Source organism: Oryx dammah, unplaced genomic scaffold (genome assembly GCF_014754425.2).
Source record: "Oryx dammah isolate SB20612 unplaced genomic scaffold, SCBI_Odam_1.1 HiC_scaffold_13, whole genome shotgun sequence".
In the NCBI taxonomy this organism is placed as follows: domain Eukaryota; kingdom Metazoa; phylum Chordata; class Mammalia; order Artiodactyla; family Bovidae; genus Oryx; species Oryx dammah.
The window spans coordinates 4,006,685-4,026,765 of NW_024070197.1; the positions used below are offsets into that span (position 1 = coordinate 4,006,685).

The window sequence follows — 20,081 nt, forward strand, 5'->3', positions numbered from 1 at the left end:
GGTTACGATGACTCAGCAGCAGGGGTGTTTTTGTCAAGTCTGGGAGGTGGAGGCTGGTGGCTCTTGCTCATTGTTCTCCTCCAACCTGTGTTGGATCCCATATCCAAAGTATATGACAGATCTTAGTAGGGAAATGAGACAGTGAGAAGGAAGAGTAGGCACTCTCCTCACTTACAAATGCCCAGTAGGGCTCCTATTATGGTGTCTGACACAGTTCAGGGGAGAGGTAGTAGTATGATGGTTGTTTTCAGTCATTCAAGGAGTCTTATTTTCCAAGGAAGCGTCTTACCAATGGCTGTCCAGATGCCAAATAGGGTCCAGGTCCTAGGAGTCATCAGCATCATCAAGTAAATGTTCACAAAGATGGTCACCAGTGGGAGGACAGGCAGAGCAGGGACCTATGGGCAGAGTCAGGTCATCCCTGAACACACCCAGATGTCCGAGAGGGAGACCTTACCTCACGTGGGTGGGAAGACTTTCATTCTATTCAGGCTCTGCCTTTAGTGCCTACTGAGGTTGGGTATATAAAGCACGGAGTGTGGATCAGGGGTGCATTCATTGGTTTCAGTAACTCCTCTTCTTCCCTGGTCCTGAAAGGATGTTTAGACCTAAAGCACACAGACCCTCTTCACTCGAGGTAGACACTTTGAGCACAGAAGGTAGCCTACCTTGAAGTGAAGAGGAGAGGGGTTCTGGGGCTGCCTCCAGATGATGACCGTGAGCCCAATAATGAGCAGCAGCAGCAACACAGCCACTGTTGTGTGCACGGGGTCTCCAGAGAACACACGTCTGGGCCACTGGGCCAAGATCAGGATCAGCATGGTCAGCAGGAGAACCGCAGGGGTCAAGGAGGAGGAGAACAGGCTGGACTCCAGAAAACCAAGATGTCAGGATCTCGGGTCAGACCCCTTCCCAGCCTGCCCACATCAGGAAGGGCCATCATAGCTACAAGTCTCCTCTACTGAAAAAGACACAAACTCCCACATTATCTTGTCAATTTAAGAATATGACCAAAGAGAAATTCCACTGGTCACCAAGCAGGGAGGAACATCCATAGACAATCTGCCCAGATTTCAGAGTGGGGGTGATGCTGATGGAGTCACACAGTCTTTAGGATGTTTGAAGTTCCCGCCTCAGGTACAGACTCCATAGACCGTTCTTCAACTTCAGTCATCTCAACTTCCTCCTCTGTTTTCTCCTTCTTGCTTGAATTCTCACCTGGCTGAATTAGTGGCATTATGGCAATATTAACAGTAGCCTCTATTCATCCAACATCAGACAATATAACCTATCCTTTTCCTCAGTTAAACAGAGCAGGACATTCAGAAGGCAGAAGAGAATTAATCCCCATCAATCTCCACAAGTCCAAAGCCCAAGGTCAAGGTGTAGTGGAGTCTCACTTGAGGATAAGAACAGAAAAAGGCACCAGGGAGTAAGCAAGCAGAGTTCCAATTGATACGAGGTCCACAAAGTCAGTGAGCTTGAAGAGTAATGCCATGACCCCTAGAAGGAGGGCAAAACAAGGTGGGGAGAGAGTGAAAAATATTTGGAAACATGCATGTTAAGGAAGTTGATCAAAGAAAGAGTGGATTTTTGTCTATTCACCTGCAGGATTTCCAGAAGCCAAGATGGCCATGATGGGGGTGCCTGTATGATCAGGCAAGTCCATGGAAAAGGAGCCCATCGTCTGCCATGGCAAAGGTCAACCAAGGTGTGGTGAACATGGTACCCAGGAGGCTGGAAGAAGAGAAAATGGGGACATGTGTGAGGACATGCAGAAACAGGAGCAACTGGGTCTTCTGCTCCCTAGTCTACATGGGGCAAAATGTCCTTCCTTCTTGTCTCTCAATCCCAAGGGCTGGGATACCTCAGCATCTGACAGTTGATGGAGAGAAAACCATGACACTGACCTGGATGTAAGGGCACAGAGGGTGCCAACAGCCGTGAAATATCTGGCAGGGCCCCACCCAACATGAAGAAAAGCCTGCGACAAGGGACTATCAGGGTGAATCTGGTAGTAGAGCACCATGAGGGTGAGTGCCGCTCAGACACCAAAATACACCAAAAAGCAGATGGAGATCATTATGATCCTGAAGGGGATGGAATGCTGAGGATTTAGGGCTTCTCCCCTGCTAGAAGGGAGGAGGTATTGGGTCAAGAAAACACACTGAGGTGAAATCACAAAGTCAAAATCCCTCCTCTATGTCCAAAAGCTAGCTAACCTTCTCCCAACCCCTAAGCCCAAGGGCAGCCCAAACTCTGCCCAAATCCCTGATTAAGACACATCGTGACCATGTTACCTCTAGTGGCAATGGAATCAAAACCAAGAAATCCATAGAAAGACATTGCTGCTCCGTGGACAATCCCATCAAAGCCAAAGGGCACAAACCCTTCAGAACCTAGATCGTCCAACCTATCGTGAGAGAAGGAACGAGGAAGAATGTGGGTGAGGTGAGTTCAGCCATCTCTACTGGACTCCTCCCTTAATACCACAAGTCCTGGGCTCCAGGTCCCCTGACACCAGGATCCATCAGCCCAGGTCTCTTCAGTCCCCACCATGTTCCCAGCTCTGTACCATACTGGGCAGGCATTACAATGGCCAAGAGAACCCTCCTAACCTAGAGGTGTCAGTGGACTTAGATGTGTTCAGTTTGTAGTCCTGTTCTGCGAGCTTCCAGTTGTGCAGGTCTCCCTTAATGAAGCCAGAGAGGATGAAGAAACTGAGAACCAAAATGTTGATGCCTGTGAACACTTTGTAAAGCAGGGTCGACTCACAAGCTTTCAGAACCAGTACTCCTGTAGGAAAGATGGAATATGAGACATCTGAAATAACTAAATCCATAGACACAGAAGGCAGACCAGTGGTTGCCAGGGGTTGAGGCTTGTGGAGGTATGGCCAGTGGACAGACAGTGTCTGCTCAGTGGGTGTGTGGTTTCCTTTTGGGGTGATGACCATGTTTGAAACTAGACAGAGGTGATAGTTACACTCCATTATGAGTGTACTAAGTTCAGTTCGGTTCAGTTCAGTCACTCAGTCGTGTCCGACTCTTTGTGACCCCATGAATCGCAGCATGCCAGGCCTCCCTGTCCATCACCAACTCCCAGAGTTCACTCAGACTCGCATCCATCGAGTCAGTGATGCCATCCAGCCATCTCATCCTCTGTCGTCCCCTTTTCCTCCTGCCCCCAATCCCTCCCAGCATCAAAGTCTTTTCCACTGAGTCAACTCTTCACATGAGGTGGCCAAAGTACTGGAGTTTCAGCTTTAGTATCATTCCTTCCAAAGAAATCCCAGGGCTGATCTCCTTCAGAATGGACTGGTTGGATCTCCTTGCAGTCCAAGGGACTCTCAAGAGTCGCATCAATTCTTCGGTGCTCAGCCTTCTTCACAGTCCAACTCTCACATCCATACCTGACTATTGGAAAAACCATAGCCTTGACTAGATGGACCTTAGTCGGCAAAGTAATGTCTCTGCTTTTGAATATGCTATCTAGGTTGGTCATAACTTTTCTCCCAAGGAGTAAGCATCTTTTCATTTCATGGCTGCAGTCACCATCTGCAGTGATTTTGGAGCCCCCCAAATAAAGTCTGACACTGTTTCCCCATCTATTTCCCATGGAGTGATGGGACCGGATGCCATGATCTTTGTTTTCTGAATGTTGAGTTTTAAGCCAACTTTTTCACTCTCCTCTTTTACTTTCATCAAGAGGCTTTTTAGTTCCTCTTCACGTTCTGCCATAAGGGTGGTGTTATCTGCATATCTGAGGTTATTGATATTTCTCCTGGCAATCTTGATTCCAGCTTGTGTTTCTTCCAGTCCAGCATTTCTCATGATGTACTCTGCATATGAGTGTACTAAGTCCCACTGAATTTCACACTGTAAGATGGTTAATGTCTTACTGTGACAATCATCTCACAACATATACATCAACTAAATCATCATGAGTACTCCTTAAATTTGGACAGTGTTGTTTTTATATCTCAGTTAAGCTGGGAAAAATAATGTTTAATTTTATGCAATGTTCAGTTCAGTTCAGTCGCTCAGTCGTGTCCGACTCTGTGACCCCATGGACTGCAGCATGCCAGGCTTCCCTGTCCACCACCAACTCCTGGAGCCTACCCAAACTCATGTTCATTGAGTCGGTGATGCCATCCAACCAATTCCTCTCAATTGAAAACACATCTTTGGTCTCAATACTGAGAAGAAACCAATAGATCTAAGTAAATGGAATGATTTCGTTCCCCCAAGGGACATTTGGCAATGTCTTGAGGCATTCTGATTTTCACAGTTTGGGTGGGCGTCATTGGTATCTAGTGAGTAAATGTTAGAGATGCTACTCAACATCCAACAATGATTTTTTGAAAACCTGAAATGCACATCTCTACACCTATGAATGATCCAGCCCAAATTGTCAGTAATGCCAAGAAAGGGAAATAATGGTCTCTCTCTTGTCTTCCTGTCTCTAATATCACAGATCCTTCTTTCCAGTTTTAATCATCCACCGTTCTGTCCCCCCAAGCCTTACCCACCCCATCTGCCCCTCCACACCCCACTCTTCCCATCCTATCACTGTCTCACCTGTGAAGAGCAGCACCAGGGCAAAAGAGTCTGTGTACATGGCCAAAAAAGAGGGCATATGTGGAGAGAAAGTTCCCTGTAATGCCTGAGAGAGTTGTTTCCCAGTCAGGCTGTCAAAATTGTAGCTCCAGGCCCTGGCTATACAGGCAGTACCTGCAGCGGCAGAAGAAGGAACATTCACTGATAAACATAAATTGATTTCCAATGTGGAATATATTTTGAGGAGAGGGGAACCCAAACAGAATACTCTCATTAGGGTTAGGGTGGGAAGACTCAGATGATTCACAAAATAGGTCAACTATTTAATATTCTAGGAGGAGATCAATGTTATGCAAGAAAATATAATGGGAAGTTGGGACCAGGAGGGCTGGAAGGTGAGGACTGAAATTTTAAGTCCAGATGTAAAGGAAAATTCCATGAAGGTAACAGCTGAACAAAGACTTCAGTATAGTGAGGGGAGGAGCCTGTGGGTCATGCCTCCCTCTTTCCAACTCCCTACAGCTCCCTTTCCTCTGAGTTCTCCATCCATCATTTAAGGAAAGCAAGATAGACCCGAGAACAATAAATTTGTGGGGTTTTCCTGCCACTATTATCCACTTAACCCCACAAGATCAATGACAAAGTGCTCATGAATGAGTGAAGGCCTAAACTCCACCTCCTAGAACCTGTTCTTAAGCCCTACACCTTTCCCCACCCCATCATCTCACTGATGACTAAGGACAGTATGAGGTTCCAGCCAGTAATGAAGGCGCAGAGTTGTATCATGGTTGATGTAGCTGTAGAGACACGCATAACTGGAGCCTGGTACCTGGGCCCCAAACTCTGCATAGTAGAGAGCCCAGACAATACACAGGACAGGCCAGCTGCCAAGAAGGAGATGACAGTCGTTGGTCCAGCTCTTCTGGCCACTGCACCAACCAAGATGTACATACCAGCTCCCAGGGTTCTGCCCACACCCAATACCACAGATCAAAGGTGTTCAGATCAGCTCTAGGTCTCTCAAGCTCTGCCCTTGTGACCACCTGCTGACCAGTTTCAGAACAAATTGGTGAACATACTGATGCAGCATCCAGGACACAGTTGAGGAGGTTACGTTCTGCAGAAGAAACAAGACACAAAACCAACAAGAGTGTCATCTCCCCTTGGCCCTGGGAGTCCAATTTCACCCAGTAATGGACTGATGGGGAGGAGAAGGCAAAGTGACGCATTGGACACATTCTCCATCTCTGAGCTTTGATTTCTTAAACACAAAGAAGACTTTTAATATGTTTCAAAGTTAATGGAAGTTTAAGAGTATTGAGGGAAGCAAAACATGCTGCATAAAAATGTGCCACATTACTGAACTGGGCACACAAAACAATTTTCAGATGGCAAATTTTATGCTCTGTGGCATGTTACTAGTGAGTGTAAGTCACTCAGTTGTGTTTGACGTTTTGCGACCCCATGGACTGCAGCCCACCACGCTCCTCACTTCATAGGATTTCCCAGGCCAGAATACTGGAGTGGCTTGCCATTTCCTTCTCCAGAGGATCTCCCCAACCCAGGGATCGAATCCAGGTCTCCTGCATTGCAGGCAGACTCTTTACTGCTTAGCCATCATGGAAGCTCCAGTTGAAGTAGGAGACACCTCCTCAAACCTTTGGTGGTTCCTTTCAGCTGGGGCATTCTGTTCCATGGTGGTGGTATAATCTGGAGTTTTCTCTCTTTGTGTCACTACACACTTTCCACTCTTCCTGCTCCTTCTTGTGGGAGAATTCTTTTTAAATGTTTAATTAATTAATTAATTGTTGGCTCTACTGGGTCTTCCTTGCTGCTTGAAGGCTTTCTCTAGCTGCTGTGAGCAGGGGCTACTCTCTAGTTGCAGTTCATGAGCTTCTCACTGAAAATAGATGTCTAGTTTGTTGTTTTGATGATTGAAATGTAGTTGGTTTATAATATCATAATAGTTTCAGGTGGACAGCATGGTGATTTAGTATTTTTTTTTTTTTTTTTCATTTTATTTATTTATTTTTTGCTATCACCTAACTTCTCTTATTTTTTTATATTAATTTATTTTTTATTTTACTTTATAATTCTGTATTGGTTTTGCCATACATTGACATGAATACACCACGGGTGTACATGCATTCCCAAACATGAACCCCCCTCCCACCCCTTCCCCACAACATCTCTCTGGGTCATCCCCGTGTACCAGCCCCAAGCATGCTGTATCCTGCATCAGACATAGACTGGCGATTCGATTCTTACATGATATTATACATGTTTCAATGCCATTCTCCCAAATCATCTCACCCTCTCCCTTTCCCTCTGAGTCCAAAAGTCCACTATACACATCTGTGTCTTTTTTGCTGTCTTGCATACAGGGTCATCATTACCATCTTTCTAAATTCCATATATATGTGTTAGTATACTGTATTGGTGTTTTTCTTTCTGGCTTACTTCACTCTGTATAATCGGCTCCAGTTTCATCCATCTCATCAGAACTGATTCAAATGTATTCTTTTTAATGGCTGAGTAATACTCCATTGTGTATATGTACCACAGCTTTCTTATCCATTCATCTGCTGATGGACATCTAGGTTGTTTCCATGTCCTGGCTATTATAAACAGTGCTGCGATGAATATTGGGGTACATGTGTCTCTTTCAATTCTGGTTTCCTCAGTGTGTATGTCCAGCAGTGGGATTGCTGGGTCATAAGGCAGTTCTATTTGCAATTTTTTAAGGAATCTCCACACTGTTCTCCATAGTGGCTGTACTAGTTTGCATTCCCACCAACAGTGTAGGAGGGTTCCCTTTTCTCCACACCCTCTCCAGCATTTATTGCTTGCAGATTTTTGGATCGCAGACATTCTGACTGGTGTGAAGTGGGATTTAGTATTTTTATAGATACTGTGCGATTTCATGAAATGTTCCTTTGGTATCTTTAATTTTCTTGAAGAGATCTCCAGTCTTTCCCATTCTAATGTTTTCCTCTATTTCTTTGTGTTGATAGCTTAGGAAGGCTTTCCTATCTCTCCTTGCTATTCTTTGGAGCTCTACATTCAAATGGGTATATCTTTCCTTTTCTCCTTTGCTTTTCACTTTTCTTTTCATAGCTACTTGTAAGGCCTTCTCAGACAGCCATTTTGCATTTTGCATTTCTTTTTCTTGGGGATGGTCTTGATCCCTGTCTCCTGCACAATGTCATGAACTTCCATTCATGGTTCATCAGGCACTCTATCTATCAGATCTAATACCTTGAATCTATTTCTCGCTTCCACTGTATAATTGTAAGGGATTTAATTTAGGTCATACCTGAATGGTCTAGTGGTTTTCCCTACTTTCTTCAATTTCAGTCTGAATTTGGCAATAAGGAATTCATGATCTGAGCCACAGTCAGCTCCCAGTCTTGCTTTTGCTGACTGTATAGAGCTTCTCCATCTTTGGCTGCAAAGAATATAATCAATCTGACTTTGGTGTTGGCTATCTGGCGATGTCCATGTGGAGTCTTCGCTTGTGTTGTTGGAAGAGGGTGTTTGCTATGACCAGTGCATTTTCTTGGCAAAATTCTAGTAGCCTTTGCCCTGGTTCATTCTGTACTCCAAGGCCAAATTTACCTGTTACTCCAGGTGTTTCTTGACTTCCTACTTTTGCATTCCAGTCCCCTACAATGAAAAGGACATCTTTTTTTGCGTGTTATTTCTAAAAGGCCTTGTAGGTCTTCATAGAACCTTTTGACTTCAGCTTCTTCAGTGTTACTGGTTGGGGCATAGACTTGGATTACTGTGATATGGAATGGTTTGCTTTGGAAATGAACAGAGATCATTCTGTCGTTTTTGAGATTTCACCCAAGTACTGCATTTTGGACTCTTTTGTTGACTATGATGGCTACTTCATTTCTTCTAAGGTATTCTTGTCCACAGTAGTAGATATAACGGTTACCTGAGTTAAATTCATCCATTCCAGTCCATTTTAGTTTGCTGGTTCCTAAAATGTCAATGTTCACTCTTGCCATCTCCTGTTTGACCACTTCCAATTTGCCTTGACTCATGGACCTAACATTTCAGGTTCCTATGCAATATTGCTCTTTACAGCATCAGATCTTGCTTCTATCACCAGTCACATCCACAACTGGGTGTTGTTTTGGCTTTGGCTCTGTCTCTTCATTCTTTCTGGAGTTATTTGTCCACTGATCTCCAGTAGAATACTGGGCACTTCCTGACCTGGGGAGTTCATCTTTTAGTGTCCTATTTTATTGCCTTTTCATACTGTTTATGGTTTTTTAAAAAAAATTATTTATTTTAGTTGGAGGCTAATTACTTTACAATATTGTAGTGGTTTTTGTCATACATTGATATGAATAATCCATGGGTTTACATGTGTTCCCCATCCTGAACCCCCCTCCCCACTCCCTCCCCATCCCATCCCTCTTGGTCATCCCAGTGCACCAGCCTGGAGCACCCTGTCTTATGCATCAAACTTGGACTGGTGATCTGATCACATATGATAATATATATGTTTCAATGCTATTCTCTCAGATCATCCCACCCTCGCCTTCTCCCACAGAGTCCAAAAGACTGTTCTATACATCTGTGTCTCTTTTGCTGTCTCACATATAGGGTTATCATTATCATCTTTCTAAATTCCATATATATATGTGTTCAGTTCAGTTCAGTTCAGTCGCTCAGTCATGTCCAACTCTTTGCAACCCCATGAATTGCAGCACACCAGGCCTCCCTGTCCATCACCATCTCCCGGAGTTCACTCAAACTGACATCCATTGAGTCGGTGATGCCATCCAGCCACCTCATCCTCTGTCATCCCCTTCTTCTCCTGCCCCCAATCCCTCCCGGCATCAGAGTCTTTTCCAATGAGTCAACTCTTCCCATGAGGTAGCCAAAGTACTGGAGTTTCAGCTTTAGCATCATTCCTTTCAAAGAATACCCAGGGCTGATCTCCTTTAGAATGGTCTGGTTGGATCTCCTTGCAGTCCAAGGGACTCTCAAGAGTCTTCTCCAACACCACAGTTCAAAAGCATCAATTCTTTGGCACTCAGTTTTCTTCACAGTCCAACTCTCACATCCATACATGACTACATATGTGTTAGTATACTGTATTGGTGTTTTTCTTTCTGGCTTACTTCACTCTGTATAATAGGCTCCAGTTTCATCCACCTCATTAGAGTTGATTCAAATGTATACTTTTTAATGGCTGAGTAATATTCCATTGTGTATATGTACCACAGCTTTCTTATCAATTTGTCTGCTGTTGGACATCTAGGTTGCTTCCATGTCCTGGCTATTATAACCAGTGCTGCAATGAACATTGGGGTACACATGTCTCTTTCAATTCTGGTTTCCTCAGTGTGTATGCCCAGCAATGGGATTGCTGTATCATCAGTTCAGTTCAGTTCAGTTCAATTCAGTCACTCAGTCATGTCCGACTCTTTGCAATCCCATGAATTGCAGCACTCCAGGCCTCCCTGTCCATCACCAACTCCCGGAGTTCACTCAGACTGATGTCCATCGAGTCAGTGATGCCATCCAGCCGTCTCATCCTCGGTCGTCCCCTTCTCCTCCTGCCCCCTATCCCTCCCGGCATCAGAGTCTTTTCCAATGAGTCAACTCTTCTCATGAGGTGGCCAAAGTACTGGAGTTTCAGCTTTAGCATCATTCCTTCCAAAGAAATCCCATGGCTGATCTCCTTTAGAATGGCCTGGTTGTATCTCCTTGCAGTCTAAGGGACTCTCAAGAGTCTTCTCCAACACCACAGTTCAAAAGCATCAATTCTTCGGCACTCAGCCTTCTTCACAGTCCAACTCTCACATCCATACATGACCACAGGAAAAACCATAGCCTTGACTAGATGGACCTTAGTCGGCAAAGTAATGTCTCTGCTTTTGAATATACTATCTAGGTTGGTCATAACTTTTCTTCCAAGGAGTAAGCGTCTTTTAATTTCATGGCTGCAATCACCATCTGCAGTGATGTTGGAGCCCCCCAAAATAAAGTCTGACACTGTTTCCACTGTTTCCCCATCTATTTCCCATGAAGTGATGAGGCTGGATGCCATGATCTTCATTTTCTGAATGTTGAGCTTTAAGTCAACTTTTTTACTCTCCTCTTTCACTTTCATCAAGAGGCTTTTTAGCTCCTCTTCACTTTCTGCCATAAGGGTGGTGTCATCTGCATATCTGAGGTTATTGATATTTTTCCTGGCAATCTTGATTCCAGCTTGTGTTTCTTCCAGTACAGCGTTTCTCATAATGTACTCTGCATAGAAGTTAAATAAGCAGGGTGACAATATACAGCCTTGACGTACTCCTTTTCCTATTTGGAACCAGTCTGTTGTTCCATGTCCAGTTCTAAATGTTGCTTCCTGACCTGCATACAGGTGTCTCAAGAGGCAGGTCAGGTGGTCTGGTATTCCCATCTCTCTCAGAATTTTCCACAGTTGATTGTGATCCACACAGTCAAAGGCTTTGGCATAATCAATAAAGCAGAAATAGATGTTTTCCTGGAACTCTCTTGCTTTTTCCATGATCCAGCAGATGTTGGCAGTTTGATTTCTGATTCCTCTGCCTTTTCTAAAACCATCAGGGAGTTCACGGTTCATGTATTGCTGAAGCCTGGCTTGGAGAATTTTGAGCATTACTTTACTAGCATGCGAGATGAGTGCAATTGTGTGGTAGCTTGAGCATTCTTTGGCATTGCTTTTCTTTGGAACTGGAATGAAAACTGACCTTTTCCAGTCCTGTGGCCACTGTTGAGTTTTCCAAATTTGCTGGCATATTGAGTGCAGCACTTTCACAGCATTATCTTTCAGGATTTGAAACAGCTCAACTGGAATTCCATCACCTCCACTAGCTTTGTTCATAGTGATGCTTTCTAAGGCCCACTTGACTTCACATTCCAGAATGTCTGGCTCTAGATGAGTGATCACACCATCATGATTTTCTGGGTCATGAAGCTCTTTTTTTGTACAGTTCTTCTGTGTATTCTTGCCACCTCTTCTTAATATCTTCTGCTTCTGTTAGGGGGTCATATGGCTGTTCTATTTCTAGGTTTTAAGGAATCTTCACACTGTTCTCTGTAATGGCTGTACAAATTTGCATCCCCACCATGTTCATGGGGTCCTTAAGGCAAGAATACTGAAGTGGTTTGCCATTCCCTTCTCTAGTGGACCACATTTTGTCAGAACTCTCCACATGACCTGTATGTCTTGGGTGGCCCTATACAGCATGGCTTAGTTTCATTGAGCTAGACAAGGCTATGGTCCACATGATTAGATTGGTTAGTTTTCTTTGATGTGGTTTCAGTCTGTCTGCCCTCTGATGCCCTCTCTCAGTGCCTACCATCTTACTGGGGTTTGTCTTACCTTGGACATGGGGTATCTCTTCACAGCTGCTCCAGCAAAGTGCAGTAGCTGCTCCTTACCTTGGATGTGGGGTATTTCCTCTTGGCTGCTCGCTGCTCAAATGAAATGGCATGGACCTAACAGAAGCAGAAGATATTAAGAAGAGGTAGCAAGAATACACAAAAGAACTACAAAAAAGATCTTCATGATCCAGATAATCACGATGGTGTGATCACTTACCTGGAGGCAGATATCCTGGAATGTGAAATCAAGTGGGCCTTGGGAAGCATCACTATGAACAAAGGTAGTGGATTTTCAGCTGAGCTATTTCAAATACTGAAAGATGATACTGTGAAAGTGCTGCACTCAATATGCCAGCAAATTTGGAAAACTCAACAGTGGCCACAGGACTGGAAAAGGTCAGTTTTCATTCCAATCCCAAAGAAAGGCAATGCCAAACAATGCTCAGACTACCACACAATTGCACTCATCTCACATGTTAGTAAAGTAATGCTCAAAATTCTCCAAGCCAGGCTTCAGCAATACGTGAACCATGAACTTCCAGATGTTCAAGCTGGATTTAGAAAAGGCAGAGGAACCAGAGATCAAATTGCCAACATCCGCTGGATCATGGAAAAAGCAATAGAGTTCCATAAAAACATCTATTTCTGTTTTATTGACTATGCCAAAGCCTTTGACTGTGTGGATCACAATCAACTGTGGAAAATTCTGAAAGAGATGTGAATACCAGACCACCTGACCTGCCTCCTGAGAAGTCTGTGTGCAGGTCAGGAAGCAATAGTTAGAACTGGACATGGAACAACAAACTGGCTCCAAATAGGAAAAAAAGTTCGTCAAGGCTGTATATTGTCACCCTGCTTATGTAACTTATATACAGACTATATCAGGGGAAACGCTAGACTGGATGAAGCACAAGATGGAATCAAGATTGTCGGGAGAACTATAAATAACCTCAGATACGCAGATGACACCACCCTTATGGCAGAAAGTGAAGAAGAACTAAAGAGCTTCTTGATGAAAGAGAGTTAAAAAGTTGGCTTAAAGTTCAACTTCACAAAACAAAGATCATGGTATACGGTCCTGTCACTTCATGACAAATAGATGGCGAAACAGTGGAAAGAGTGGCTGACTTTATTTTTTTGAGCTCCAGAATCAATGCAGATGGTGATTGCAGCCATGAAATTAAAATACACTTGCTCCTTGGAAAGAAAATTATGACCAACCTAGATAGTATATTCAAAAGCAGAGACATTACTTTGCCAACAAAGGTATATCTAGTTAAGGCTATGGTTTTTCAAATAGTCATGTATGGATGTGAGAGTCAGACTATAAAGAAAGCTGAGTGTCAAAGAATTGATACTTTTGAACTGTGGTGTTGGAGAAGACTCTAGGAGAAAACTCCTTGGACTGCAAGGAGATCCAACCAGTCCTAAAGGAGATCAGTCCTGAGTGTTCATTGGAAGGACTGATGTTGAAGCTGAAACTCCAATACCTTGGCCACCTGATATGAAGAACTGACTCACTGAAAAAGACCCTGATGCTGGGAAAGATTGGAGGCAGGAGGAGAAGGGGACGAGAGAGGTTGAGATGGCTGGATGGCATCATTGACCCAATGGGCCTGAGTTTGAGTAAACTTCAGGAGTTGGTGATGGACAGGGTGGGCTGGCATGCTGTGGTCCAGGGGTTCACAAAGAGTTGGACATGACTCAGCGACTGAACTGAACTGAACTGGGTGGTTTCATTTATATATATGCACATGCACATATGTGTGTGTTTAGTCACTCAGTCGTGTTCCACTCTTTGAACCCCATTGACTGTAGCCGATCAGGTTTCTCTGTCCATGGGATTCTCCAGGCAAGAATACAGGAGAGGGTTGCCATGCCCTCCTCCAGGAAATCTTCCCAAAGCAGGAATTGAACCCAGGTCTCCTGCTTTGCAGGTGGATTCTTTATTGTCTAGAATCTAAAAAATATTGCAAGTGAATATATGTAGCAAAAGAGAAACAGACTCACAGATCCAGAAAACAAAGTAGTGGTTACCAATGGAGAGAGAGAAGGGGGCAGGGGGAAATTAGGTATATGGGATTCAGAAATACAAACTATTATACTATGTATAAAATAGGTAGACTATCAGAATAGATTGTAGAACTATAACCCTTATCTTGTAATATCTTTTGAGGGAGTCTAATCTGTGAAAATACTGAATCACTAGGCTGTACACCTGAAACGAATATAATAATTAAATAAATTATATTTCAATTATTATTTTTTATTTATTTAGTTTTGGCTACACCTCGAGGCATGTGGGGTCTTAGTTCCCAGATGGATCAAACCCAAATTCCCTGCATTGGAAGGACAGAGTTTTAACCAGTGTACTGCCGTGGAAGTCCTATACTTCAATTTTAAGAAATACTGATACAACAAGCAGTTCACAGGTGCTTACTTCTTAGATTTCACTACAAATGAAGATTGCTAAGGGTTAAGAATTCTGATTAATGTGTGTAATTAGCATATTTAAAAGCAGAGACATTACTTTGCCAACAAAGGTCTGTCTAGTCAAGGCTATGGTTTTTCCAGTGGTCATGTATGAATGTGAAAGTTGGACTGTGAAGAAAGCTGAGCGTTGAAGAATTGATGCTTTTGAACTGTGGTGTTGGATAAGACTCTTGAGAGTCCCTTGGACCGCAAGGAGATCCAACCAGTCCATTCTAGAGGAGATCAGTCCTGGGTCTTCTTCGGAAGGATGATGCTAAAGCTGAAACTCCAATACTTTGGCCACCTGATGCAAAGAGTTGACTCATTGGAAAGGACTCTGATGCTGGGAAGGATTGAGGGCAGGAGGAGAAGGGGACGACAGAGGATGAGATGGCTGGATGGCATTACCAACTCGATGCACATGAGTTTGAGTGAACTCTGGGAATTGGTGATGGATGGGGAATCCTGGCGTGCTACAATTCATGGGGTCACAAGGAATTGGACACGACTGAGCGACTGAACTGAACTGAACTGAGAGCTCCAAAATTAATAAGGAAACATCTTTGTGTTCAAGGAAATTTTTAAAAAGTTATAAGGAATGAACATGCATTTGTTAGGGGAGAAGAAGGTAATTTTGTCCTAAAGTGACATTAAAGAGAGCAGAGAAGCATGAGACAAAATTGGAATGTAGTAAAGGAAATTAGTAAAGTAATGCTCAAAATTCTCCATGCCAGGCTTCAGCAATACGTGAACAGCGAAATTCCAGATGTTCAAGCTGGTTTTAGAAAAGGCAGAGGAACCAGAGATTAAATTGCCAACATCCGCTGGATCATGGAAAAAGCAAGAGAGTTCCAGAAAAACATCTATTTCTGCTTTATTGACTGTGCCAAAGCCTTTGACTGTGTGGATCACAATCAACTGTGGAAAATTCTGGAAGAGATGGGAATACCAGACCACCTGACCTGCCTCCTGAGAAGTCTGTGTGCACGTCAGGAAACAACAGTTAGAACTGGACATGGAACAACAGACTGGTTCCAAATAGGAAAAGGAGTACGTCAAGGCTGTATATTGTCACCCTGCTTATTTAACTTCTATGCAGAGTACATCATGAGAAATGCTGGGCTGGAAGAAGCACAAGCTGGAATCAAGATTCCTGGGAGAAATATCAATAACCTCAGATACGCAGATGACACCACCGTTATGGCAGAAAATGAACAGGAACTCAAAAGCCTCTTGATGAAAGTGAAAGAGGAGAGTGAAAAAGTTGGCTTAAAGCTCACCATTGAACTGTGGTGTTGGAGAAGACTCTTGAGAGTCCCTTGGACTGCAAGGAGATCCAACCAGTCCATCCTAAAGGAGATCATTCCTGAGTGTTTGTTGGAAGGAATGATGCTAAAGCTGAAACTTCAATACTTTGGCCACCTCATGTGAAGAGTTGACTCATTGGAAAAGACTGATGCTGGGAGGGATTGCTGGCAGGAGGAGAAGGGGACAACAGACGATGAGATGGCTGGATGGCATCACCGACTCGATGGACATGAGTTTAAGTAAACTCTGGGAGTTGGTGATGGACAGGGAGGCCTGGCGTGCTGCGATTCATGGGATTGCAAAGAGTCGGACACAACTGAGCGACTGAACTGAACTGAACTGGAAGGAAATTATAGAAAGTTTGTGGAAAAGGAGCTTTACAAGACTCTTTTCTGGCTTCAGGACTGGATAAAATGGGGCTAAAATTTAACTGAGTGAATTTTAATATTAAAAGTAAGCTTGTGCAGATACAGAGTTTTGTTTTTTAATTTTTATAACAGTAATACTTTGTTGTAAGTGTCTGTATTTGTTTTTGAAATATTTTATTGTTTTGGTATATGGATAATTATTGTTTTACAGAGACATATGATCCTCTTCGATGAAATATTTACGGACTCTAATCAAATTTTAAATGAAGTATTTTTTTGAACTCTAGCTAATTTGAGGATTTTTTTTTTAGAGAGCCCCTGAAGCATCTCAAATAAAGATATTAGACTCATTATAAATAGGCATATTGGTACATATAATTACATGAGTGTCATTGTGAAACAAGTGATGATAAACCTTCTAAGGTTATAGTGGAAGGATAAATGTTATTAATGTATGTTCTAAAAATCATATGAAATTCCTGAAAATCTGATATGTCCTGGCAAAGGAGAATCAGGAGATTCTCCTTTAGAATCATAATTCTAATTATTATGTTAAAAAACCGGATGTTACAGAAATAGCTCTTTTCTTTAACATTAAAAAAAATAAAATTTATTTTTTTTTTTTTTGGGAGGCACCACATAGCTGATGGACTTTTAGTTTTCTGCAGTTCAAAGTGTAGAATCCTAACCAATGAACTGCCAGGGAAGTCCCTCTTTTCTTTTTAATTACCTTGATTGTTATTTAAATTCATCAACAGTCAAACACCTCACCTCTGAAATTATACATAGGTTATGTAAGGACTCATCCTGTGTCTTATTTCTCTACTTCTTGCCAAGCCTTTACAGGGTTAGAAGGAAGGTTAAGTGATGTTTCCAGGTTCCCATGGCCAGTAAGGTGGGAAGGCATGGGGTGGGGGGAGAGGAATGTGTGAAGCCTGGAGGGTGTCCACATTGTGCCCCTGTCCCTGGAAAGACAGCAGACCCTCAGTCATCTCCCAAACCCCTTCCTCACCTTCCTGCCCTGCTCACAACCACTCAGTGACTCCCTGCCCTGTGGGAACCGCCCATTTTTAAATGAATTTCTGTGGAGTAAAACTTCCATGATTCACTGTCTCCTGAGTCTGCCAATTGTTTTATCCCCCTAATCAATCTACACCAAGAATAATCATTTCAAAAAGCCTTCACAGCTTTCCATGAGACACCCACCTACATCCATCACTTCATGATTTTCATATGAAAGAGAGGCCAGATCAAGGGATGTTCTCATCTCACAGAACCCTTCACCGCCTCCCCTCCCATTCTCTTCTCCCTGTTCTTCCCAATTTCTTTTCTCCTGCAACATGATCTAGGATGCAGCATTGATAGATGAGACATGGCTTTAAAGACTCATTTTCTATTCTAAGTAGTTTAACAAAATATTTCCCCCTCCAAAGCAAATACTGTGGTCTCCCTTTGATAATTCCTGGTAAATAAAAGATTCCTCATTTGGGTTATGTAAAATATTACAGATGTGTCTGAATTTTTCATTATGTGGCTCATCAAATATAGTTGAGCACTTACTGTGTTCCAGACACCGTTTCAGCTACTGGGAAGCATAAAGGGGTCAAGTGTCATGGTCTGAAGGCAACTCTGCTCTTTCAAATTCATAGGTTGATGTCTTAATCCCTAGGATCTTGGAATGTGACCATATGTGGTGGAAGGGTGGTTTGGTGGTTAAGATCTACCTTCCAGTCCTGGGGATGGGGGTTTGATCCTTTGTCTGGACTAAGCCCACTGGCAACTACTGAGCCTGAGCACCACAAATAAGACCTGATGCAGCCAAAAATAAATAAATGTGAGACTTCAATGAAGAAAGGACTTCCCTGGTGGCTCAGAGAGTAAGCAACCTGCCTGCAACGTGAAAGACCTGAATTCAATCCCTGAATCAGGAAGATCTCCTAAAGGAGGGAGTGGCAACCCATTCCAGTATTCTTGCCTGGAGAATCCCATGGACAGAGGAGCCTGGAGGGCTATAGTATATGGGGTCGCAAAGAGTTGGAAATGACTGAAGCGACTAACACTTCACATTTCAAATGCAGAATATTACTTTTAAATGAGGTAATTAAGGTTAAATAAGGTTATAAGGCAAATTGGAAGTGGTCAAACAAGAGATGGCAAGAGTGAACGTCAACATACTAGGAATCAGCGAACTAAAATGGACTGGAATGGGTGAATTTAACTCAGATGACCATTATATCTACTACTGTGGGCAGGAATCCCTCAGAAGAAATGGAGTAGTCATCACGGTCAACAAAAGAGTTTGAAATGCAGTACTTGGATGCAGTCTCAAAAACGACAGAATGATCTCTGTTCATTTCCAAGGCAAACCATTCAATATCACAGTAATCCAAGCCTATGCCCCAACCAGTATTGCTGAAGAAGCTGAAGTTGAACGGTTCTATGAAGACCTACAAGACCTTTTAGAACTAACACCCAAAAAAGATGTCCTTTTCATTATAGGGGACTGGAATGCAAAAGTAGGAAGTCAAGAAACACCTGGAGTAACAGGCAAATTTGGCCTTGGAATGCAGAATGAAGCAGGGCAAAGACTAATAGAGTTTTGCCAAGAAAATGCACTGGTCATAGCAAACACCCTCTTCCAACAACACAAGAGAAGACTCTACACATGGACATCACCAGATGGTCAACACCAAAATCAGATTGATTATATTCTTTGCAGCCAAAGATGGAGAAGCTCTATACGGTCAACAAAAAAAGACCAGGAGCTGACTGTGGCTCAGATCATGAACTCCTTATTACCAAATTCAGATTCAAATTGAAGAAAGCAGGGAAAACCACTAGACCATTCAGGTATGACCTAAATCAAATCCCTTATGATTATACAGTGGAAGTGAGAAATAGATTTAAGGGCCTAGATCTGATAGATAGAGTGCCTGATGAACTATGGAATGAGGTTTGTGACATTGTACAGGAGACAGGGATCAAGACCATCCCCATAGAAAAGAAATGCAAAAAAGCAAAATGGCTGTCTGGGGAGGACTTACAAATAGCTGTGAAAAGAAGAGAGGTGAAAAACAAAGGAGAAAAGGAAAGATATAAGCATCTGAATGCAGAGTTCCAAAGAATAGCAAGGAGAGATAAGAAAGCCTTCCTCAGCTATCAGTGCAAAGAAATAGAGGACAAGAACAGAATGGGAAAGACTAGAGATCTCTTCAAGAAAATTAGAGATACCACGGGAATATTTCATGCAAAGATGAGCTTGATAAAGGACAGAAATGGTATGGACCTAACAGAAGCAGAAGATACTAAGAAGAAATGGCAAGAATACACAGAAGAACTGTACAAAAAATGTCTTCATGACCTGGATAATCACGATGGTGTGATCACTCATCTAGAGCCAGACATCCTGGAATGTGAAGTCAAGTGGGCCTTAGAAATCATCACTATGAACAAAGCTAGTGGAGGTGATGGAATTCCAGTTGAGCTGTTTCAAATCCTGAAAGATGATGCTGTGAAAGTGCTGCACTCAATATGCCAGCAAATTTGGAATACTCAGCAGTGGCCATGGGACTGGAAAAGTTCCCTTTTCATTCCAATCCCAAAGAAAGGCAATGCCAAAGAATGCTCAAACTACCACACAATTGCACTCATCTCACACGCTAGTAAAGTAATGCTCAAAATTCTCCAAGTCAGGCTTCAGCAATACGTGAACCGTGAAATCCCTGATGTACAAGCTGGTTTCAGAAAAGGCAGAGAAACCAGAGATCAAATTGCCAACATCCACTGGATCATGGAAAAAGCAAGGGAGTTCCAGAAAAGCATCTATTTCAGCTTTATTGACTATGCCAAAGCCTTTGACTGTGCGAATCACAATAAACTGTGGAAAATTCTGAAAGAGATGGGAGTACCAGACCACCTGACCTGCCTCTTGAGAAACCTGTATGCAGGCCAGGAAACCACAGTTAGAACTGGACATGGAACGACAGACTGGTTC

General features: G+C 43.0%; 1 pseudogene; it reads right to left on the reverse strand.

Moving 5' to 3' along the window:
• Positions 1–6,245, reverse strand: LOC120873043 (annotated as a pseudogene).
• Between the last annotated feature and the right edge of the window lie 13,836 nt (positions 6,246–20,081).